Source organism: Ambystoma mexicanum, chromosome 5p (genome assembly GCF_040938575.1).
Source record: "Ambystoma mexicanum isolate Mex_15411 chromosome 5p, UKY_AmexF1_1, whole genome shotgun sequence".
NCBI classification, from domain to species: Eukaryota; Metazoa; Chordata; class Amphibia; order Caudata; family Ambystomatidae; genus Ambystoma; species Ambystoma mexicanum.
In genome coordinates, this window is record NC_090930.1 from 1,053,294,243 (window position 1) to 1,053,319,019 (window position 24,777).

General features: G+C 48.3%; 1 protein-coding gene across 5 annotated transcripts in view; it reads right to left on the minus strand.

Annotated features, from left to right (window-relative positions):
- Nucleotides 1–24,777, minus strand: part of RNF182 (ring finger protein 182) — a 722,686-nt gene that overhangs the window by 364,709 nt on the left and 333,200 nt on the right. The gene's annotated exons all lie outside the window — the stretch shown is intronic.

The window sequence follows — 24,777 nt, forward strand, 5'->3', positions numbered from 1 at the left end:
CCTTTTTTTTGTACTTTTTTTTTTTTAACTTTTTTCTTTTTTTTTGCTGCCCCTGTCCCTATATATATGGTCACCCATATAATATCGCCGCGACCTTTTCCCGGCGATATTATATACGGCGACCATATATATGGGGATAATATTACCTGATACCCCCTAAGGGTGGGCAATCAGAAGCATCCCCTTCTTCTCACCTCCTATGTCACCCGGGCACATGCAGAGCTCATGAATATCACCTTTTGGGTGAACCAGAGGCGTTGCTAGGGGTGGGCTTGAGGGGCTATAGCCCCGGATAGAAACACAGGGGCTACAACCAAAATGCCAGTCAGCCCAGAGTCCCGACAGTCCCTACATTAGCATAGCCCCAGATCTTTTCCAGACCTAGCAACACGCCGGGGGAGAACTCTCAACCAAATGACTTTTGCAGGCCACCGTTCATACTTCCTCATCCCTCATGGGATAGGCTGCCTTACCAGGTACTGGCCTACCCTAACCCTAAGCTCTAGGGTCTGCCACATCCCTCTGCCCCACCACTCCTGCTTCCTATGCCCTACAACATGAGCTACTACCCCTAACATTTCTCACACATAGCCATTTACAATTACACTGCTGTGAAACCAGAACTATGATATACCCACTGCCCCCTTGGCCGAGGGTGCATTACTCGCTTTATGGTGAGCAGGCGAGATGCAGGTTAACTACTCATATTGTGCCTGTGTAATGCCGAGGATAGGCCCCACTCTCCACCTCTGCGGCAGCATCCTCAGGCACACTGGGACTCTGGTTCCTTCACCCAGACCACACTGGCCACGTGACCTGGAACTTCTTCTCCTGTTGCCCTCACTTCTAAAGCCAGGCCCTGACTTACCTGTGCAGGGAGGGGGCAGAGCTGGTCTTTCTAAGCCCACCCGTCTCCTCCCAGGACAGGTGACTAATCCTCTGCCGGTTGACGATCTAGTCTGCTTGTGTCCACAACACTTATGTGGCCAGGGCTGTGAAAATCCTCTAGGCCTGCCCTGACTGGCCCCAGGGTGGGTCAACTGCCCGCCGGGACAACTCAATTACTTTCCCGGGCTGTCCCGCTCATGTCCTGGAATGAACACATCTGCTGAACCCCGCCCCCCTGTCTAACCTCAGGGCAGGCTGACTACTTCTTCGCAGCCTCCCCCGGGCCACCTCATTAACGTGGCAAAATGTTTTACTGCATGCCAGTGTGAGGGATTCGACCATGCGTATGTGGAGTGTGGACTCGCCTGGGCTTTTTTTGACAATTTATTAGGAAATTGAATGTCGGGCTAATCCGCACACATTTTCTAATGCTCGCTGCACAACAGACACATAGTCCAGTGTACTCTGTCGCACAACAGACTCATAGTCCAGTGTACTCTGGCGGATACAGCCTACAGGTGCAGTCCTCCATGTCACATTTATTTGATAGGTGACAGCGAGGGGTGCATGAAAACATCCAGAGGAGAAGGGCAACACCTTCCTCCTACCCATGGCCAGCCTAATTAAATATCAAAGGGTGCATGGATTTGCCCTGATCTATTGTCTAAGTTCTGTGTGGTGGCGGCGCGAGCTGATGAGAGTTAATTGAAGCAAGGCTGCAAATAGTCCTGGGCACAGAAATTAATAATGGGCAGGAAAACGAACACCTCTTTGATATGCAGTGTGTTACCCTAAAGTTAGCTCCCACCCCTCTGTACGAAGGGCAGTGAATGATATGTCTGGGGCGACTGTTTACAGTAGGCAAAATCCCTTTCAGAGGGATAAAGTTTGGAATTTGAGGCAGACTGAAGTCTGTTCTCACCACAAACCTCAAGGGAAACCTGTGCTTTGATCAAGAGCCACTGAGGGCTCAGTTAACCAGTGAGACACTTTGATCTACAACAGACAGGAAGATGGGTGGGACTTAGGAGTACATGTTGTCACCTCTTACCTTTCCTGTTGCAAAGCACTCTGATCCTGAACTCACACATAACAGAAGATAGTTGGTGGGGAATCTGGATTGGTTCCTTAAGGTAGGCTTAGCCTGCACCAATCACTTGGGCCCATTTGGCTTTAAAAGAGGGCTGAGCCCCTCACTTAGCAGATCATCCGACGACTTTGAAGGAAGTTAGAAGAAGGACTCATTTGGACCATGGCTGAAGGTACAGTCTGCTTTACATCTTCCACCAATGAAGGAATGCCAGGATTTTCAAGAGGGAATCAAGATCCCTCCCCTAAACATCTCCCAGGGAACAGAGGGAGATGCTGGACTCATCCAGCAGCTCCAGAACCGGTATCCAGCCAGCACACAGCGTGCTCTGCTAGGTTCTGCCAACAAGCTTCTCAGGTGTGAAGTGCCAGAGAGTCTCTGAACAAAGGACAAGGCCGTTGCCTGCAAACACTCTTTGGGCTGTCCACCTTGAAAGGACACCACGAGCCCTGCCAAAAAGCTAGGAGGTGTGCCACACAAGCATCAACCATCTTTTCAGGACATTTTCTAGGCAGTCGAGCCCTCGAACCGCGACCAGCTACACTAGTGACTGTTGTCATCTGCAGTCATTAAAGCAGTCCGAGAGGCCTCAACCAGCCTTCCAGATCTGCCAACCAGCACAGAAAGAACTATTCTTGAGCCCGAGCTGCCGTGTAGGCCAGCCTGCAGCCATCCGTTCAGCCTTGCTTGCCAAACTGCCTGCTGCCTGACCCGCAGCTGTCTCCCATCTGGAACTCTCTCGCATGACCTGCAAAGCGTCCTGGAACCGATTTGACACTGTCGAGCATCAAAAACATCTCAATCACTCGGTACATTGTGGTTCTGTGTCCTGGCCCTTCTCTGAAGGCCCCTAGTGACATTTACGACCCCTTGCTCCCTTGGTGCTGAAACCACATAACCTTGAATATTTAAGACTGATTGCTTTACCGACTACGCTCCTGTCAGTATCCAGTGTGTATCCCTTTCCTTCGTGAAATTATCTGTCCTCTGTGTTCCTTTACAGGGTGGGCTGTATTTTCTAGTGTGCTAAAACTGTCTCTTGTAATAATAATAAAGTAAATATTTTCATAAAACCTTGACTGGACAGTCCCTTTTTTCATTGGGTAATAATTGCATTTTCACTGTGTTGCTACTAACAAACGATCCACAACAATGCAGAGATAAGCCTTCCATTCCGTCCATGTAACCAAAATTGGACAAGGAGGTTTATAATTTACTTTTGTTCCAATCTGATTGGATCCCTTCTGGTGTACTATATGTGTGGGGCTGATTGATGGTTTAGAAACCGATATTCATCCCTGGACGACTGGTGCCCGGGAAGTTCATTCGTCAGAGCCAGGCCACTCTCTGCATATGTGGCCTGGCTTCTTAAGGTTCTTTTGTTCCAGGGGGCTGACCGAGTCTACAGGCAAGTCCACAGCTTTTGACATGGGATGCCTGTCCCTAGTTCTTTTCTCTCCAGCACTAGTTGGCTCACGGGGAGGCTAGAAGGTGTAGTCCATGTAAGTAAGAACATATAAAGTACCTAACACATATAAACATCCTTACCCTAAATAAACGATTTGTACCCCTATGGTGTCAGTGTCTTTCTTCCTAGCTGTACCCCCGGCGAGCACGTAAGCCCATCTGACTGGGCCCTAATTAGGCCAGATGCTCCAAACAGATTAAGTCACTTAGCTCAGGCAAGCCATCCACTTTGTAGGTGCCAAAAGCAAAGTTGTCTTTGTGGCTTTGCAGGTACATATTTGTCCAGATTTGTTCCCTAAGCCTGATTACACTGCTTGCCGTTATGCTCTATGTGGTTCAGATATGTGCTATGTCTTTTCAGTTTAAGATGCACAAGCAAGCTTTCTCCCGGCAGTTTACTCTCTGGGATCTGGGGGGAAGTTTGGATTTTTCACGGTGGTACACTACAATTGTGTGAAGAGCTAGCAGACTAAGAATGTCAACATGTGAGCTTACTGGGAATGTCAAACTGTGGAGCTCCTAGGTATGTCAAACTATTGGAAGCTTGCTGGGATGTCATGCTTGCATAGAATGCCAAAGTGTGAGCTCATTGCAGGTGTATGAGGGATACCAAACTGGCAACTTACTGTTAACCTGGGAGCTTACTGGGAATGTTAGACTGCGTGTTCATTGGGAATGCCAATCTTACAGAGAACGTCAGGCTTGCTGAAAATGTCATACTTGTCGCTTACTGGCAGTAGCAAACTGGGGGCTTGCTTGAAATGCTAAACCAAATGGGAATGCCAACAGAGAGATTTCTAGAAATATTAAACCTGCTAATTACTGGTGTGATCAGACCAACAGCTTTCTAGCAAGAACAAGCTTGCTGGGCTTGTCAAATTGGGAGCTCACTGGGAATAGAACTGGGAGTGTACTAGAATTTTAAGCTTACTCAGAATGTTAAACTGTGAGCATACTGGGAATGTAAGACTGGGGCATACAGGAAAATGCAACTTGACTGGGAATATGAACGTGTGAGCTTACTGGGAATGTTACACTTACTGGTAATGGGAAAATGGGAATTTAAAACTTACTGGAAATGTCAAACTAGAGGCGTACTTGGAGTGTCAAATTGGCACCTTATGAGATCGTAAGTATTTAGGTTTTCCTCCGTATCAGGTTTTCCTCATTGATTCACAGTGCGTCACCCTTTCTCAACTCTCATGCTCGACTTTCTTTGCATCTTGTACCCATGGTGGCCCTGAATCATCCTATTCCCATCTTCATCTTGTATCCTGGCTTGCACCATTATGTGTTACTACTGACTTCTACGATTGTTTTTGTTCTCCCGTCTTGCCTCTCCACTCTTTTTGACTGCTTACTCTCTGTTCTCTCCTCCTTTCCATTTCTCCCTTTTCCTATCTCCTCCTCTCCCCCCTTACTTTCTATAATGCACTTACTCTATCAGAATTGTCTACAAACCCAGTATGATAGCAACCTCGTCTGTCTCCGCCTCCCCCCCTTCCCTTACTTGTTTTACCCCCCACCTCCCTCCAGCACTATCTGAAATGTCGTCAGGCCTAATATGATAGTCGCTTGTTTTGTTCCTCCCCTCCCTTTCTGCACCCCTCTCCCTCATCTTTTCTCTGGCTGTACCAGAAACGTCGTCAGGCCTAGTACAGTAGTTGCCTGTCTGTTTCCATTTCCTTCCCACTCTCCCCCTCCCTTCCTTATCTATGTCTTAGCTCTTGCACTATCTGAATTGTCGTCAGGCCGAGTACGATAGTTAATTTCTCATCCTTACTGTTCATGGCATATAAGAATGTCATTGTATTTTGCCTTGTTCCCTCCCTTGCCTTGAAGCGATTTGAAACACATTGTGTATAGGCGCTATATAAATAGACTATCATACATCTTTCTTAATCATATGGGTCTTGAGTCTCATTCCTATCCTTGCCATTATATTCTTTGGGACTTAAGGTAATGTGTCATGTCTTTTAAGCCTGAGCTGCACCAGGACGGTCTCTACAACAGCAGCTTGCTTCCCATAATATTTGGGCTGATTTGGGATTTTTTAGTGTTATGTACTAGGATTTTGTATCTTGGGACCATACTTTGAATGGTAAACTGGGAGGAGTTAAAACCTCTCGACAGAGGGCAGTTAAGGCGGGGCACTTATGGGTTAAATGCATATAATAGAAACCAGCCATGACGTGTGTTTTTGGGGAGGAATGGGGGCATATCCATTTTATGGAATTAATTTTCCAATGAATAATGAAATTGTCCAAAAAACAGGGTAAATGGGCAAGAGTGAAATGAGAGAGAAGGGGTGGTCTAAGTTTTTTTTTTCCCTCCCCCGCATAATAAAAGAGATAGGAGTGGGTTAAAAAACAGACACTTCTGGAACATAATAATCAGGATTAAATGATTTCTACAGATAATCACAGATCCGATCTGGGGCCAAATGGAAACTGGAGATTGTGTGCAAAGCAGAAGCAGACTGGCATTTTAGAAATCAGACCTAGTTAGTGCGTCATGCTCTGGGCTCTTCCTTTGACGTCACCTCCATTAAAAGCACCTCCTGAGATTTCACTTCCCATGATGTCACCTTAGTCAAAGGTTGAGCTTCAAGGCTTCCCCAGTCATTTTCATGGACAATCGAAAACGTGGCAACCCTGTTTTAGGGAAAGCAAAGTGATTGACACGTTCCCGTATGTAAATAGGCAGGTGTGTCCAAATATTTACTGCCCGAAATTAAAAGGGACAGACACAGCTGCATGTCCTCTTGCGGCAGGGAGGCCGAGTAAGCCCTGAGATGACGAGGACCCACGCGATGGAACTTGATCCTGATGAAATCTGGACACTGCGGCTGAATGGCTCAATGAACAGCGCACAGAGCCTTCATGTGCCCCTTCTCCATGACAGGTCAGGGAGTGCAGTGAAGTGTTGATGCTTCCTGGGGTGAACGCCTGCAGCATTTCGAGCTCACTGCCTTCATGGATGTGTTAGCTAAGCTCAATGTGAAATTGAAGGCTGTTCATCAAAACTTAATTTTAGGTTTGAACAGCGGTGTATGTGAGTCCAGGTCAGTTTGCGTGAAATGTGCCCTCTAGTTAAGCAGAGAGCCTGTAATAAGTCAGCAGAGTGCAGACATTTCTGCAGGGTGCGGGTATGATGCATGGAATATGGTCCGCACCTGGCACCCACAAACACCAGACGGGCGATGAGCTTGCCTTTGGCCCACATGCAGCTCGCTTGCTGCATAGACATGCACTGCTCCTGCTTGATCCCCACTCCCTAGGCACTGGACACAGGAGTACTACAGTGCCACAGGCTGTGCTTCCGGTTTCCGCTTGGGGCTGGCTGGCCTAGTTGCGTTATTTAACGTTAGATATCTTCTGCATTGTAGTCTCAGAGCACCCAGGCTTGTCTGTATTTGTCTGTAAATCAGGCTCGGACTGGCCTATAGAGCGATAGATCCAGGGTCGAACCAAAGACACAACACGCTGGTGGGCCAGTTTGATGAGTTCCTCTACTATGCGGCTAATTGTTTTGACCAGTGTTGCTGAATAAATATTGTCTAAAATATACAATGATCACATTTTATCAAAAAACTCCCCCCTTGGGAATTACTCAAACAGTCTGTCACAAAAGGAATGAATTACCATCTGCAACTGTGGGACACGTTTTCATTGGTGCCTGAGGCAATTTTAAGGCCCAGTCCGACCCTGCTGTAAATTGACGTACTGTACTCCTGCGATGAGGAGACAGAGTCAAGGCCCTGCATGCTGCTATTTGTTTTGTGCAATCACAGTGAGCAGGATCTGGTTACATTAAAAGTAAATTCAGATCTCGTTGCAGGAGATAGAGTGAGTGGGAATAGCTTCCAGCTCCAGCAATTACGAGCAGCAGTCTAGAGCGGATGCTCACGCTGCACGCTGCGCCACAGCACGCTCTGCCTCTGGTCATGTGACCACTTATTTTAGATGTGATGAGCATCTAGCTCACATTTCATACTTAGTTGCCATCCTTAAAAATATCATACAGCTGTGAACATAAGTATCTGAAGCTCGGTCTTATACTCAATTCACATTTGACTGCGCAAAAAGGTATATAACTTGTCTTAAAGGTCTGGTACTTGCCATAATAATACATGATCGAAAAAAAAATGTCTGCTTGGGAAAAACTGAAAAAAACTGTGCAACATTACCGTGTTTACATATCTGAGGCAACAGTTGCAAATAAGGGATTATTTTATTTATTTTAATTTATTTATTTGAATTTAGAAAGCGCTCAGCGGCCCTTGGGCATCGTGGCGCTGTTACGGGATGCTTATTTTGACGAACAACAGTTAGCGTAAATTTTACAATTTACATTTTGCATTTTACATACAGTTCACAGCAGTTCAACAACTCCGCATCGGAGTTCACTTTGCACCACACAGTTTGGGTAGGAGTGTTCCCTTAAGTGCAAGGTCACTGTACATTTGGCAAGAACGCCATGGATTGCCAGGGCCTAGTCAATGGTATAATGCAGGGATAACCAGTGTTTGAAAGTGTTCCCTATGTTACCATGCTTTATATTGAAGACACTTAGTGAGACGAGTTTCAGACCACCTCACCTCTTTTTAGTTTGGGCTATTAGGTGGCAGTTCCACCTATAAGCCTTAACTATTGGATTAGAGTACAGATAGAGAGAAATGGCATATAAGGAGGTACACAATGTTTGTGGGTGCTGATTGGGTTTTTGCTCACCCATTGACTGCCCATGGCCATGCCAGTCCCTATGGCCATTCCCACCCAGTGCCTGCCCCTCCCTCCCCAGAACACCTCCTCATAGGAACTTTTTGAACTCACTTTGACCAAGCCGTACTTTCAAACTTTGCACTCGAAGTGCCTTTGAGTATTTTTACAAAGCAGTCTTCTGGTAGTTAAGGACTTAATTGGAGCTGTAAATGTACTACTGGTGTAACAAAAGTGTCTTAACCAGGTCTCCCCACAGCCACTCGATTTATAAGCAGAATGCATGTCCTTCACTGAATTCCTGTTAAAAACAAGCATTGGCAAAGCCAGCAGTTTAGGCTTGTGTATCAGTATTCAGCATTTGCCAGGCACTGCTGTTAGATGCCCAGGTAAGTTTATAGTGACTTTTTCGAACGCCACATATTTTAAATGCCATTTCTCTACACCAAAATGCAGATTTTTTTTTAAAATGTTTTTTTTTTTATTTTAATTTTTTAAAACCCCCTGTTTTTTTATTTTTGACACTTTTTTTACAAACGAAAGCAAAATAAAACATATAAAAGAAAAAATAAACCATTCAGAATTTTTTATGGGGAATTTTTTTTCGACAAAATGGCATTTCGAAAATGTGTTTTCGAAAATTTGACTGGATACCACCCAGGTACTTGCATCATTTTGCACCTGCCGTCAATGGCCAGTTAATGCCACTACGGAATAGTCTGGCAAGTGTCTTTGCCATGTCTACACAAAAGCCAAGTTGGCATTGCCAATGCTCGTTTAAAAGTAGTTCACATTATCTCTAAGAAGTCATACACCGGTCCGGAGTTAACGCCGCTGGTAAAACCATACCAGCACCGTTTCCACGTCCGCCCAATCATGACCCGCGGCCCCGGAAATAGCACCTCCTCAAACCGCCACCACGTAGTTAAGGGTCCCGTAAAGTCCACCTGCATGGAAACCCCTCCGTTACCGGCAACACGAAACACCGCGAGCATCACAACTAGCACAGACATGGAAACACCGCCAGAAAAATGGCGTTAAAACCGTGATCACGGTGGCGGTACCGCCGCCACCGCGAACATGACGTTAAACAGTGCCTGCTGAACAGAATCAGGGCACAGGTGCACCAAATCACCCCAGCTGGATCCAGCAGCACACTGGGAGCCCACAAAAGAGCCACACCCAGCCAGACACAACACAGAACCATGCAGGCAGCAGCTCTAGTAGCACTTGGACTGGGCCTACTCAACCAACAGGCAGCACTGCACATGATGGCAGTAATGGTGCAGAGGAGGAGGTGGAGGTGGAGGATGCGCAGGCACCAACCAGCCAACCCTGCACCTATGGCAAACCCCATTGTGCAGCCGCCACAACCCTGCAGGCAGCCTGCAATACCACGCATCAGGGCCTCACCCTGGAACCTTACCCCAGGACAGACACACACACTATACCGGCTGGACCGCCCAACAATCCTGTACATCACTGGCATTATTGAGGACGACATCAGCAGCCACATAGACACCCCCACTGCCACCCCCCCTCCTGAAGGTTGTGTCTGTGCTGCATTTCCTTGGCACTGGCACCTATCAACACACGGTCGGTGAGCTGCACGGCATATCACAACCCTGTTTCTCGAAAATCCTGGTACAGGTACTGGATGCCCTTTTGCGCCATGTGTCGGAACACATAGCCCTACCCCGTACCCTCCCCGAGGTCATTGCCACAAAGTTGGCCTTCCATGCCATAGCAGGCATGCCAAATTTCATAGGTGCACTTGACTGCACCCACATTGAGCTGACAGTACCACGTGCAATTGAGATGGTGTTCCGCAATAGGAAACAGTTTCACTCACTGAATGTACAGATGGTATGTGATGCCACGCTACTGATTACACACTGCTGCGCACGTTTCGCAGGCTCAACCCATGACTCAATGGTACTGCGGAATTCCACGTTGCCACGGTACATGGAACGCTATGCCGGACAAAGCACATGGCTATTGGGTGAGTACAGCTGACAATGCTCTGACCCTGTTGAAGCGTTATGTATGTGTCCAGGCCAATGAGCAATGTGAGTGTGCCTCTGGACCGCACATGCATCACCCACCCTCCCATCTACCAAATAGACAGCGGATGCCAAACATCACAAAGGAAGACATGGCAGGTCACCACAGTGTGCCTGTACACACCCTGCCACAGCTCATCCTGTCACTGTCCCATACACCTTGTGCCACTGCAGACACCCACCCACAAATGGAACACTGCCCTCCCAATGCACGAGATACCTGTAAATGAGACGACGTGCATTGACTACTTCAGTACAGTGGAGTCACTCTGCCATGTGTGCACATCACTGCAATATGACATACTCACAATCCAATGTCACCCGCAGGGCACAGTACACATGCACAAAAATGTGTAGGCCAATATCCAGTTGGGGACATCCACTGTGATGCCCAATGAACACTTCAAACCACTGCATGGCACATATGCATGAATTAACAATGATACAAGATAGCACAGCATCAGATTAAGACATGATACCACTAACACTGACATGTCCCCCCATCTTCATCCCATGTAGGTGATGCTGGATATGCACTCAGGCCATGGATGATGACACCTGTACGGAGACCAAGGAACAGTCATGAAGAGGCATAAAATAGGGCACATGTCCGCACACGTGGAATGATTGAGAGGACATTCGGACTGCTGAAGGCCCGTTTCCGCTGTCCGAGCAGATCTGGGGGATCACTGCTGTACAGCCCAGTGAAGACGGGTAAAATCACGCTTGTATGTGCCATGCTGCACAATCTGTGCCTGCGCAGGAACATCCCAATGCCACCAGACGCAGATGGAGAAGATGGGGATGGAGATGGGGATGGGGATGGGATCACACCACCTCCCCCTGGGGGTGCACTTGATAGCCAAAGAGCACGGGATGAGCTGATTCGCATTTACTTTTGAGACACAGCACATTCACAGCAATGCATAGAGTGATGACAATACATTATTTGTTGTACTGCAAATGAAATGATAGATGTCCACACATGTATGTTTTGCTTTCAAATGATTATATGTTGATGAATTCACAACAGGGAAGGAGGTGAAATGGTTAGGGAAGCTGTACACCCAAGCTCACCCACCACCCAAACGTACCCACCCCCACCCAGGCCCCAATGTTCAAACACCCAAAACAACCTCCCCCACCACCCAAACGTACCCACCGCCACCCAGGCCCCAATGTTCAAACACCCAAAACAACCTCCCCCACCACCCAAACGTACCCACCCCTCACTCCCTTCAAGTCCACGTGTGTCCTGCAGTGCCCAAAACACATATCATCACTTCCGTGTGCGCTTCTGTGCCTGTGCATCCTTGCCCGAGAGCCACGTTAGCCGACTTGAGTGCCTCCTTGGACTGGCAGTAGTGGAGCTTGATGGGGTGGTGGTATTTGATGGCACAGAATCCGGTATGGATGGCATCCGTTCAAGATTTGCCTGTTGCCCAATCAACATGGCCTCAATGAGCCTGGAGGTGTTGTCGTTACCATCCCGCACATGGCGTGCCAGGGTGATTATTGTGCTTGCAAAGCGTCCAATAGACCTTGAGAGACGACACACTGACGTGCTATAGCACTCCCTCTACAGCCTAGATTCTTCAAGCTGCCTCTCCATCAGCTGGGTGAGGGTTGCCTGCTGCTCCTCTATCCGCTGCATGCGGGAATTCAGCTCTGCCATGGATGGGGGGGGTGACCTCATGGGACTTCTGAGTGAAGTGGGGCTAAACTCCAGCTGATGGAAGGAACCCAGGTCATCATCAAATGTGGGTGTCTCCCCCTGTGGCCCAGTATCAGAGTGCTCTACTGGGGCACTGTTGTCACTACAGGCCGCCTCCTCTGCAGTGCAGCTGCCTTCTGTGTTGGTTTGGGTTGGCATGGTGGGTTCCCGTGGCACCTGTCTTGCCTCAGGCAGCGTGGAGACGGTGGGGATGTCGGTGGTGGTGGCCGGCACATCTGTTGCAGTTGGTAGTGGGGGCAGAGATGCCGAACTGCTGCAGAATCCTCTTGTGTGGGGGCGGTGGCTTGGGCACGTGCCGGTGCTGATTGCCTGGCCCGTTGTTCAGTGTCACTGTCACTGGATACGGCTGTGGGGACACAGAGGACATGCAATTAGTGTTGTGGTGGTGGCTGATGGGTGCATCACATGCATCATGCAGGTTGGTCATTGTATAGAGTTTGTTACATGCATCTGATTGCTGGGGGTATGCATTGTTGTGATATTGGGTGCCATACGGATCTTGATGGGTCCTTTGGTCCAGTCATGCACTGCCTGAGGGGGGGGGGTTATTAATGGGTCCTTTGGGCCAGTCATGCACTGCCTGGGGGCGGGGGTTATTAATGGGTCCTTTGGGCCAGTCATGCACTGCCTGGGGGGGGTTATTAATGGGTCCTTTGGCACTGTAATGCCATCAACATATTCTCATATGGCATTCATGTTTGACCACTTACCAGCATCTGCAGGTGGGCTCACTCCTGCCTCAGCCTCCCCGATCCCATGAATGCCCTCAAGGTGGAGAACACTGCTGCAACGCTCCCCCCATGCTTGCAGCCTCAGTGGGGAAGGGGGTCCTCCACCTGTCCCACTGATGCGTTGGTGGTGTGTGGAGATGAGGTTACGAACCCTCAGCCTGAGGTCGTCCCACCGCTTGTGGCAGTCCTTGACGCTCCTCACTGTCACGCCCACAGCGGTGCACTTGCGTGCTGCTTCCGCCCACACTTCCTTCCTCCGCTGCTGTGTGGCACACCGTTGATCGGCACTGAACAGCATCTCTGCATGCTCCACTATGTGCTCCACGAGCACAGTTAGCTCCGCCTCACTGAAGTGCTGTTTGCGCTGCCTCTGCGCTGGAATCCTGGCAGACATGCTGGTGGTCCCTTTTGCCTTCTCACAGTATGGATTGTGCTTGTGCTGACTCTGGATGGCAATGGATTGTGCTTTATATGATGGCCGCCTCTCTGTTTCCGGTTTTTGGCGATCATGGTATTTCCGGTTCCGTTTCCGTGGCGACGGAGGCGGACACGGGTTTTGCGCTACTTGTGGCAGCGCTATGTCCATTTCCGCGGCTTTTTCCGTGACGGTGGTAACAACGTTTCTGCATCCGTGTGGTGCGCGCGACCGACAGCACGTAATCGGACGGTCTTTTCGCAACCTTGCGGACACGGAAACTTTATTACCGCCGCCACGTAATCACCGCGATCCGAAGCTGCCAGGTTGTAATGAGGCCCATTGTCTTCTGATTACCCATCTTCCATACATGTCTAGAGCTTTCATAAAGCCACCCAGCCACCTTTTTTCAAAAACTAAGCATATTAGAAGCGTTTGCACTGCACTTAGTTTTGTTGTCCTCTGCATTTTCCTTATTTGGCAAAACCTTTTCAGTTCTGCCCTGGAGAAAAGCTTCTAATGTTATAGATGCATGATGTACTGGGGCCCTAGAGTTGGAACCCTCCTTGCTGAACTCTGTTTATTGTTGTGGTGCCCTTATTGTATTTATTTTTTTTAACTTTATTTATTGGTTGTGGTTCATGAAATTGCAGCAACACGTTGGAAAACAAGCAAATACAGCAGAGATGAATATCTTAATCACACAGTAAATCATACATTTTACGAAATCAAACATGAATCAGGGCCTTGGGGGGGTTTCATCATCTGACATCATCTCGCATAGATATATCCTAACAGAGTCCATATATCTTTGTGTCGATTAGTTCTAGGTAATGTCATCGCTTATTGTTCCTCACATTAGTTTACATATGTAAATTCTTTAAGGAAGTGTTCTATGTTTGGGGCGCGTGAGCTTTTCCAGTTCTGAAGTATACACTTTTTGGCCACAGCACAGGTCACATTACAGTCTTCTGGTTACTTCCGCTATTTTCCCTATGTCCCGGAACAAATACTTCTGGGGCGTGAGGTCAGCTGGCACCTGTGCTATTTCCTATATTATGTCAGCCACCTCCCTCCAAAACTCAAGAATGAGTGGACAACTCCAGTACATATGGAATGAGTCAGATAACAGATTCCCACATTTCTGACAGCTCCCGAGCCAATTTTCTGTAAATTTAGCAGTTTTGGCTGGTGTATAGTGTAGTTTGTTCAGTACTTTAAACTGGATTACACGGCGACCAGCGTTAAGAGATACTTTCTTGGACAATGCACAGTATCTTGACCATTTCTCGTCTTCGATTGTGGTCTCCATGTCTGTTTCCCATGAAACCTTAATCGTGTTAAGTGAGGGTGTGTGTGTTTGTATTATTGTATACAGTTTAGAAATACTGGTTCCAGACTGAGAAGACAATGATATGAGGCATTCGTGCGATGGAGGTTCATCTGGAAACAGTGGCCACCTCACCTTGAATGCCATCTTCATATCATGGTATTGCAACATTCTGAGCTGTCCTCATCCCACATCGGCCACAAAATCTTCCGGATTAACAAATTTCACATTGGGAAACATAACCCGCATTTTTATTTCCCTGTTGGGGTCCCACATCTTCTGCATGTCTATATCGAATGATGGTGAAATGCCGGGAAAGTTCCAAAGAGGAGCAACTGAGTTGTAGGGTATCTCAAGTTGTAGTCTTGTATACATTTTAGACCAGGCATGGACTGTTGTACTAACTGGGTCAAACTTGCATTCGTCCTTGCCTTGTGTTTTAAACAAAATACAGCATAGATCGATCGGGAGCACAGCGTGACTTTCTATAGAGATGTGTGGTGCAGTGTCCGGAGGGTCATACCAGTGTTTGGCATACTGGGCCTGTGCTACTAGATAGTACAACTCAAAATCCGGAGCAGCTATGCCTCCTGTATTGTACGGTTCAACCAACTTCTCCCACTTCATTCTGGCTGTACCCCCATACCAAATGAACGCTATGGCTATGGATCGTAGGCTGTCAAAAAATTGTCTGCCCGGCCAGATCGGGATGTTACTGAATATATATATACATAATAGTTTGGGTAATTTTTAGGTCTGCAACATGGCCGATCAGTGATATAGGGAGTTTGGCCCATTACTGGAGTTTGTTTGTAATTTTGTGTAAAAGTTGTTCATGATTATCCGTGTACAGAGTGGCTTTTCTTTTGACACAAGAATCCCCAGGTATCGTATTTTAATGGGCGACCATTTAAACCCATAGGTGTTGGTTGGGCATTTGGTGACGGGAGTCAGGGGGAACATTTCAGACTTGGAATTGTTGATTTTATAACCCGAGTACTCTGCAAACTCACACATGGCTTCCATAGCGGGACCGAGATTAGTTTCGGGTTCTCGGATGTATAGTAGAAAATCATCCGCATATAGTGATATCGACTGGGTCGATCCCGCCATTCTAATTCCTCTCTGTCGTTGATTCTGCCCAATAGTGGCAGCCACCAGCTCTATTGTAAGAGCAAACAATATGGGGGAGAATTGGCATCCCTGTCTGGTACCCCTGCCCAAATTAAAGATATGTGAAATGGTACGATTGGTCAGTACCTTAGCTCCAGGTCCAGAGTACAGCAGCTTGACACATTTTAGAAAATAGGGGCCTATTCCGAACTTCTCAAGTACCGTGAACAAGTATGTCCATGACACCGAGTCAAAAGCCTTTTCGGCATCCAATGAGATAACCCCTGCCCGAGACTCAGGTTTAATTTGAGCCATGACCCTGAACAGTCTGCTTAAATTCAATGCAGTCGACCTCATCGGGATGAAGCCACATTGGTCTGGGTGGACCAGTTGGGGCATGTTAGGTAGAAGCCTTGTGGCCAGAGCCTTAGCAAACATTTTGGCGTCACAATTAATTAACAAAAGGAGTCTATAAGAAGACATGTCTTGAGATGGGCGCCTGGGCTTTAAAAGCACTGTTGTAATGGTATCCCTCATAGATTCTGGCAGAGTCCCCCATTCAATTGCCTCCTCCCACACCATCAGCAATATGGGGGCAAGTTCGGCACTGAACTCTTCATATAGTTCTGCGCCCAGGCCATCAGACCCCGGTGCTTTCTCGGAGGACAAGGATTTGATTGCCTCAGTAATTTCCTCCAGTGTTATCGGTTTTTCAAGGGCCAACCTATTTTCTAACGGGAGTTTTGGAAGCGTTATTGTATTCATATAATTCTCCATTTCCTTTGAGGGCCTCACGTCATGGTTGGAGTATAATTCCGAATAGAAATCGGCAAACTCCCTGTTGATATCTTCCTCACTGGTGATCACGTTGCCATCTCTCGCCACTATGCTGGAGATGGGTGCATGATACCGTTCAGCCTTCAACAAATTTGCGAGAGAGCGGCCTGCTTTATTCCCTTCGCCATAACGGCATAACCTGAGTGGAGTCGGCATATATAGTAGCTCCCTGGTCACCAATTTAAGTCCCGCAGAAGACTATTAATGTCTGCTAGGGTCTTCTTTTCATGGGTGATACTATATTGTAATTCCAGTACCCTCAGGCATCTCTCCACCTCTGCTAACTCTGACCTAACCGATTTCAGTAACCCTAACCCGGTGAACTTAGAAATCAGAATCCCCCTTATCCAGATCTTGAAGGTTTCCCATAGAGTCGCACTCCTGTTTACGGCCCCCTTGTTGATCTTAAAATATTCCTCAATCTCAGTATGTAGTGCTTCTGTGACAGACGGGTCCTTTAGGACATCAGGTGGCATTCTCCAACTTCTAACTGGAGGTTTAACATTATCCAAAATTATCTCTATGGATATTGGGGAGTGGTCTGATAAAGTGCGGGAGTATATCTCACAATTATCAATCATACTTAAAAAGGTGATTGGAGACAAGCCAGTAATCAATGAGTGACTCAGTGCCATGTACAGAGGATTTAAATGAGTCTGTCCCTCTCTCCACTCCTCTCTCCTGGAGTGATCAGTTTCTCCTATCCTCCCACCTCACCCTCTCTACCCCACAGGCAAATCCACTTCCATCATTGCCACCCACCTTCTCGGTCATCCGACCCATGAAGCGCATGTCAGTTGAGGCTTTCGCTGCCACCTTCTCTGCCCCCCTCCCCCTTCGGCTGACTCCCACCCTGACACAGCCCTCTCCACGCTCCACTCTGCTATATCCGATACTCTTGATATCCTTGCCCCTGTCATGAGAATCTGCCTGAAGCCCAAATCCAAATGTAACTCCTGGTATGACTCGGATCTCGTCACCCTAAAATGCAAGTGCAGGGTGGCAGAGAGGAAATTACGTGCTTCATGTTCATCCTCTGACAAACTGGCCTGCCGCCTGCTCCAAAGGCAATACCGGCTCTCCTTTCTCACCAAGAAGAGAGCTCTTATCCAAGCCTGCATCTCTGCGGCATCTAACAATTCGGCCAAACTCTTTAAAATATGCAAGGAGCTGGCCAACCCTGCTGCAGTCTCTACCTCTCCTGTCCCCTCCCAGGCCCTCTGCATGGCACTGGCCTCTCACTTCATCTCTAAAACTCAGGACATCCTGTCCTCACTCTCCTCCTATCACCTCCCTCCCTCTATTCCCTGCACTTCCTCTGGCCCTTCTGCAGCCACCCCTCCTCCCTCCTTCTCTGCCTTTCGCCTTTTCTCTGCTAATGAGGTTTCCAGACAAGTCCGATCTATGAAAGTCTCGTCAAAACAGGTTCACCCCTGCTCCTCCAAAACTATCAAGGACCACATTGACTCCCTGGCTCCTGCCCTGGCTGACTTTTGCAACCACTCCTTCGCCTCTGGAGCCTTCCCATCCCCCCTTAAGCACTCCCTTGTGCACCCTCTTCTTAAGAAACCCTCTTCCGACCCCTCCTGCCCGGCTAACTATCGCTCCCTTCCTGGGCAAGCTCCTGGAGAAACTGGCCATCTCCCAGCTTAATCTCCATGCTGAATCTGTTGGTAGTCTTCATGACCATCAGTCGGGCTTCAGAGCTGCCAGAAGCACGGAAACTGCTCTCCTGAACATCAGTGAGGACCTGCTCTCGAACCTTGACTCCAACTCTCTGTGTGTTCTCATTTTGCTCGATCTCTCTTCTGCCTTTGATACTGTCAACCATGCCATCCTGCTCAACCGTCTCCGCGATAACCTGGGTATCACTGGTCAGGCTCTGGCGTGGCTGACCTCTTTCCTCTCCAATCGACCCTCCCAGGTCCAACTTGGGTCCTTCCTCTCTGACATCTTTTTCTCTACCTGTGGTGTCCCCCAGGGATCTAACCTCTCTCCCTGGCTGTTCAACCAGTATCTGGCACTCCTTGCCCACCGCATCGCCGCTCTCTGCCCCAACTTTCAGTGCTATGCGGATGATGCCGAGCTACCAGGCTACCCTTGGACTCTCCTTCCCTCATCTCTGACAGTCTGTCTGCTATCCAGAAATGGTGTGCCGCCAATGACCTCTGCCTTAATGCCAGTAAGACTGAGATTCTACTCATCGGCACACCCACTCCCTCCTTCCCTGCAGCTCTCTGGCCAGCCTCTCTTGGCCCTCTTCCTGCTCCTACCTGCAAGGCAAAAAACCTCAGGGTCACCTTCGACTCCACACTCTCCTTCTCTCATCACATATCTGACGTCTCTAAGAAGTCACACTAACAGCTGCGACTCCTCAGAGGTATTCTTCCTTTCCTCTCCTTCCCCCAGAAGCTCACTGTCTCCTGATCCCTGGTTCTCTCGAAGCTGGACTACTGTAACAGCCTCTATCTAAATCTGCCTGCCTCTACACTCCGCCCTCTGCAACTTATCCAGAACAGGACTGCGAGACTTGTCCTTGGCCTCAAGCCCAGGGACCGTATCTCTCCAGGACTGAAATCTCTACACTGGCTCCCAGTGGCTGCGAGGATTAAGTTTAAAACACTCTGCATTGTCCACAAGGCCTTCTGGGGCCTGGGGCCTAAATACCTTCAACTCTCTCTTCCTAAATATCTTCCTTCTCAAGCTCTTTGCTCATCCGCCTCCAACTCCCTCAGGGTCAGCTGCTTCTCCAAGCAACAAGTTGGGGGTAGATCTCTCTCCGCGGCAGGGGCCTCCCTCTGGAACAGCCTTTCTGCCTCCCTTAAACTTGAGGAGCACCATCTCCGGTTCGGGAAGCACCTCAAAACCTTCCTCTTTGCTTCTGCTTTCTCTCCCCCTCTCCCCTGCTAATTCTTGACTGAAACTGCACTGAATCTGCAACTGGGCCACTCTCACCAATCTCGGTCCTTTGCCCAGCCACTCTCCACTTGCACTGACAACCCCTGGACTGCGGGACTGTCTCTGTATCCCTACAGCCCCCTTCCCAGCACTTGTTCTGCACTTACCTTGCACTTGCCACTAGCTGGCCATATTATTTATTATTATTCTACTTACCCTGTACTGCACTTTCCCCCTCCCTTTCCCATTGCACTTTTCCCTTCCCTCTACCCATGCACGTGCCCGATCTGAATGACACCTGGCCTAGTAGGATCGTTGTCTGTCTTCCCTTTGTTCCCCCTCCCTGCCTCGTCGCGCCTTGAAACACTTGTGTATAGGCGCGTTACAAATGCCATATCATATCATATCATATTGCCTCTCTAGTGGGTGCAATGTCCTCCAGGCATACACAAGGGCCATCTGTGTTAAAATCTGAAGCACAGTAGTGGCTGTTCTAGTGGGTACTCTGTGCTTACTAGAAGATCGGTCTAGGCAGACATCGAGAAAAGTATTGAAATCACCCCCCCCACAATACATTTTCACCATCCAACGGGCCTATCTCGTATGCAATATTTGTATAAAAGTCGGGGTCATCGATATTTGGGCCATACGTATTGAAAAGCACCTTTTCCTTTCTGGAAATTCTACCCCACACAACAACGTAGCGCCCCTGTGGGTCAAATTTTGCTCCTAACGAATTGGAAACACAAAGAGGGATGTATTTACGTGAGAACCCCCCTTGCCTGAGTGGAGTATTCAGTGTAATATCTCTGCTTTCCCCAATCCCAAAGGAGGCTCATGTTTACTTTCTGAAGTGTGTGCGTTTCCTGTAACACGAAAATGTGGGAGTGGTGTCTGGCAACATACGCTCCAACCTTCCTTGACTTGGCCAGATTGTTAAACCCACGGACATTCCATGTAAGGAGTTTAACTCTCAGCCCCTTGGATATTGCCTTACTGTGTGCCATGTGTGTACCCTAAAGTTACTCATAGTCATCTCCATCTTTTCCAAATAGTTGTCGCAAGCGGCAGCATGACCACAAAGTGTAATCAAATGAACCATTTCAACTGGATTCCAGTATCCCAACTGCCACCCTGTCCCCTGTATAATAACGTGATAAAGCTTTTCCTCTATATTTGTCCCGCCCCCCCCACCCCGCATCATCATCATCATCCCCAACTTGACAATGCTGCCCCTTGAATCTTCAGAACTTCCCAAAGGGCATCCCCTTTAACTTGTGGAAATCCCCTGAGGGTCACTTGTTGCAGCTACATGGCTGCCGTCAACAGAAGCTCACGGCCTCGGTTTTAACAGTTATTAATCGGAGCCACCCTTCCTTACTGAAAACCTCAAACATTGCAAAGGATATAACCATAAACGTCCCTCAATCAGTGGGGTCTTGTCACTTCTCGTCTGGTCGCAGTTGCATATTCTGATCCACTGCCTGGTCCCTGGGGTTAGAGAGATGGAAGCCTCAACGTATGCCATGGCTTCGGCAGGGTTCTCGAAAGAAATGCGCTCTTACCCCGTGTTGGATTCTCATTTTCGCCGGGAAGATGAGAGCGTAGGGGACTTGGCACAGTCTGAGTTGTCTCTTGACCGGTTCATATGATCTTCTCTGTATTTGAATGTTAACCGAAAAGTCCGGGTAGATGTGCACCCTGTTTTCCTCATAGTACAAGGTGCCTTTTTCTCTGGATAACCTCAGGATTGCGCCTGTATCCCTATAGTTGAGGAGACGGGCAATCATCGTACGAGGAGGCGCGCCGAGTCTGGGAGGCGGTGCCAGGGTGCAATGGGCCCTTTCTACAAGGAAGTGATCTGAGAAGGATTCTGTGCCTAAAAGGGTTTTCAAAAGGGTTTCCCCATGTCCCTCCAGCGGGCCTCCACAGAAGGACTCTGAAATTCCAACAATCCGGATATTATTTCTTCTGGATCTTGATTCGAGATCCTCCCACTTGGTCTGGGTTTTGTATAGGTCACTTTTAAGTTGTGCAATGTCACGGCTGTGCTGAGTTATCGCATCTTCATTTGTGCTAATCCTATTTTCTGCATCAGTTATGCGTGCACTCTCCTTATCCACCCTGGCCTTCAGAGAACCGATGGTTGCCACTATGTCATCTAGCTTGACATTTACTGCTAAAAAGCCATTTTGTACAATTGTCATTAGGCGATCTTCTCTTGCGTCAGTTTGGGTCTCAACCTGGCTGATGGTTGTCGGTGGTGGCGCCGTGGCCAACCCATGAGGTTCGGAACTAGCAAAAGAGTCCATTGGGATGTTTTTTTGGCTCATGTACCTTTCTTCTCGTGGCGGCCCATATAGTGCAGCTTACCACCGATGAGTGGACTGTGTTCTCCCACGTTTTCGTAACAATATGGGACTACTTTGTTCTGGTATTCCCAGTGCAGGGTGGGTACCTTTAACTCAAGTGGCTGCCTTACAATCTTATTCCACCTGTCCGAGCCTGCCCCAGCCGCCTCTGGTGGTGTTACGCCATATATAGTTCCCTGGGGTTATTACCGAAGTGGCTTCACAGGCTTCCTTTCAGCTGTATTATCAGGGTCTCTTAATGCTGCGTCAAAGGATTTGCTCTGTTGAGTACCGCACCCTGGGCTATGCCGCGTCATGTGTTTATCTCGAGGGCTGGTATGTTCTGTGCCTCAAGAGGTCTCCCCCAAAACTTGAAATTCAACGTAGGATAGGGTTATGGTCAGGATCCCTGCATCAGCAGTTGATATCGGGGCTTCTGCCGTTTCAAAGCGTGTTGCAGCTTGCCCTTGCAGAAATTATGTGAGAGTGCAGCAAGAGGTGTGAGGCTTCGCTTCTTTATACAAATGTTTACTGCTGTTAAATGGCCTTCTGGGTGCAATTCACTTGTACCATCCGTATGTGTATATGTGTGGCTTGGTGATGTCCCAGCACTTCTCTTGGAGCAGGATCAGTGAGAGCCGGAGATATCATCTTCAATGTACCTGATAACTCAGTCACCAGCCTCTCCTACATCTGTGTGGCCTGTATTATCACGTCTCCTCCACTAGTATGTTTGGTAATCAGGATCCGGGAGGCTCCTGGGGGGGTGTCCGCCGGGCGCAGGTATCCACAAGATGAAAGTTGTGTATATATTAATATTTTACCTTCGGTTTGCTGTTCCTCTGTCACCAGACCTCCTGTACCCTGCTTGTATGGGGTTCCTTGTGTGATGTTCTGTGCATCCAGCAGGGCGCAGCCTTCGATTTCCACCTGGCGCCTCCCCAGGCTTAAGCAGCCTGCAGTGCCACTGTACCGAGGTACATGGTGCTGATTGCTGTGTGCGGCACCAACGGAACTCCAGGGTCCAGCGGCGGAAGTCTCAGTTTACGGTGCACCGTGCCCATGGAGCGTGGGGAGTATGTTTCCAGCCAGACAGACGTCTTCACCAGTGTGTATTCTCAGCTGCACCGATCCAACATGCAGTTGGGCCCCTGTATGCATCCACAGGCTCCCGCACACACTCCGGTTCACCGCCCGCCGTTGGATGATTGTTAACAGGAGTATACATACATTCCTGGGTGCGTACCTCTCAATCCGCCCATGATGTAGTAAGTTCACCGGGCTGTTGGTGGTTGGTTTCCGATCTCTGCCCTCAGTTCGCATCATCTAACAATGGAACGTAGGGTCGTTCAGGCTTGCCTGTGGGGGCTAGTGTCGACCGTCACTTCACAGTTGATATGGTGTTACGTTTATGTCAGCCACTGCAGCAATATGTTGGGCATGCCGGCGCTGCGGCGCCATCACAGAGCCCCTTCCCCACTTGGCCTTCTACCAGACTCCACCTGCGGCCCAGCGTAATTTTTGTGTGGAGCTCCTATGCGGTTCCTTCCCGCTGAGGATTCCGGGCTCGATATCTGTTTGAATATTAAACGGATTTCCACTGCGTTTTCAGGTTTTGTCCTATTGCCCTTCCGCTATCAGCTGTGTGATGTTTCTAGTGTCAGGATGGCGCCTGAAAGGATTAATTTCAGCAAGGATATTTTTTGGGTCGGAGCTCTCTCTTCAGGCAGCCATCCACTACGTGTGCAACAGCGCCCCCTGGTACCCTTATTGTTAATGCAAGGTCACAGGATGTGTTTTGAGGTGAAGCCCACACCTCCTTTTTTGTATGATAAGGGTTTTCCCTGGAACCTCAGAGTTTATTGTTTTTTCAGAAAGTAGATTTTCCATGTTGTTTTGCGTTTGGTGATAAGTGCATGTTTTTATTCATCAAATTATTTGTGGGGTGGGCTCATGGTCCCAGTTAAGGTAGCCAACACGTGTTTCGACCTCGTGGGTCTTTATCAAGGCTAGTGGTGGTGGTTTCTTGCCCCATGTGGGGTCCTGATTTGTTATTAGTGGTCAGTCCTGTGTGTGACAGTGGGCTCCTCATAGACCCTGGTGTTAAGAATATTGTGCGTCGATACGTCCTCAGTCTGTTACTTTCTGAAAAAAACAATAAACTGCAAGTTATCCAGGAAAACCCCATATCATAATGTTATAGATGTGCCGTGTTTTCTACACATCTCCCTCTCCAGGCTTCAGTCAGACCTCCAAACTGCAACTCTCCACAACGCCATTGAAGCTTCTCTTACAACTCCCGAGCTCCCGTAACCCCTATTCTATGCCCATCACACTTACCCCCCTTTTCAGGGTGACCAGATCTTCAAGACAAAAAAATGGGACGGCCAACAACATAAAATGGCAACCCTTTTCCTCTCTTTCTTCCCTCCCCCGTTCACCCAAACCCACCTCTAAACCTGACCCACCTCACCCACCATCCCATAGTATTTTCATATACATTGTGTGGTTTTGAATGTCGATATTAGCAGGCTAATTACAGTTTTTGCTGTTTGACAGTACATGCCTCGCTATTTACTCTTTTGCAAAACAATTGAATGAATTTGGCTGGTACCTGAAAGGTTGGCAGTTCAAGCTCATCCTCATAACAAATTCTGAAAATATGAATCGATTAAGTTGTTGCACCAAAACCGGGACTGTCACCCTCCTTTTCCCCAAAACTGAGACAGGGTTTTAAAATCAAAAACACTGTTGGGATGTCTAGTCCCAAACCGGGACGTCCAGTCACCATAAAAGGTCTCTTAGCATGAGCATATACTTCTTCTCAACCTCTCCCGCTGACGTTTGGCCTGTCCTGATGTGTAAGGCACATCCCCTACTTCCTGACAGAATGTACCATTTTGTCTTTAGGGTCTTGGGTTTTCTTGATCAACTGCTGTAGAGCGTACATACATTTTATAGAAGTCTTTCGCAAGGTTCCAGTTGGTCTGAACATTTTTCTAGAAATGACTTTTGAATTTGACACTTCTCACTCAAAGATCACTGCCAAGTCATCCTCATGAATCTCTGTGCGCTTATGAGCCTGTTATGGAGATTAATCATTTGTATGTTTCATCCCCTCTCCTAGTGAGACTCCTA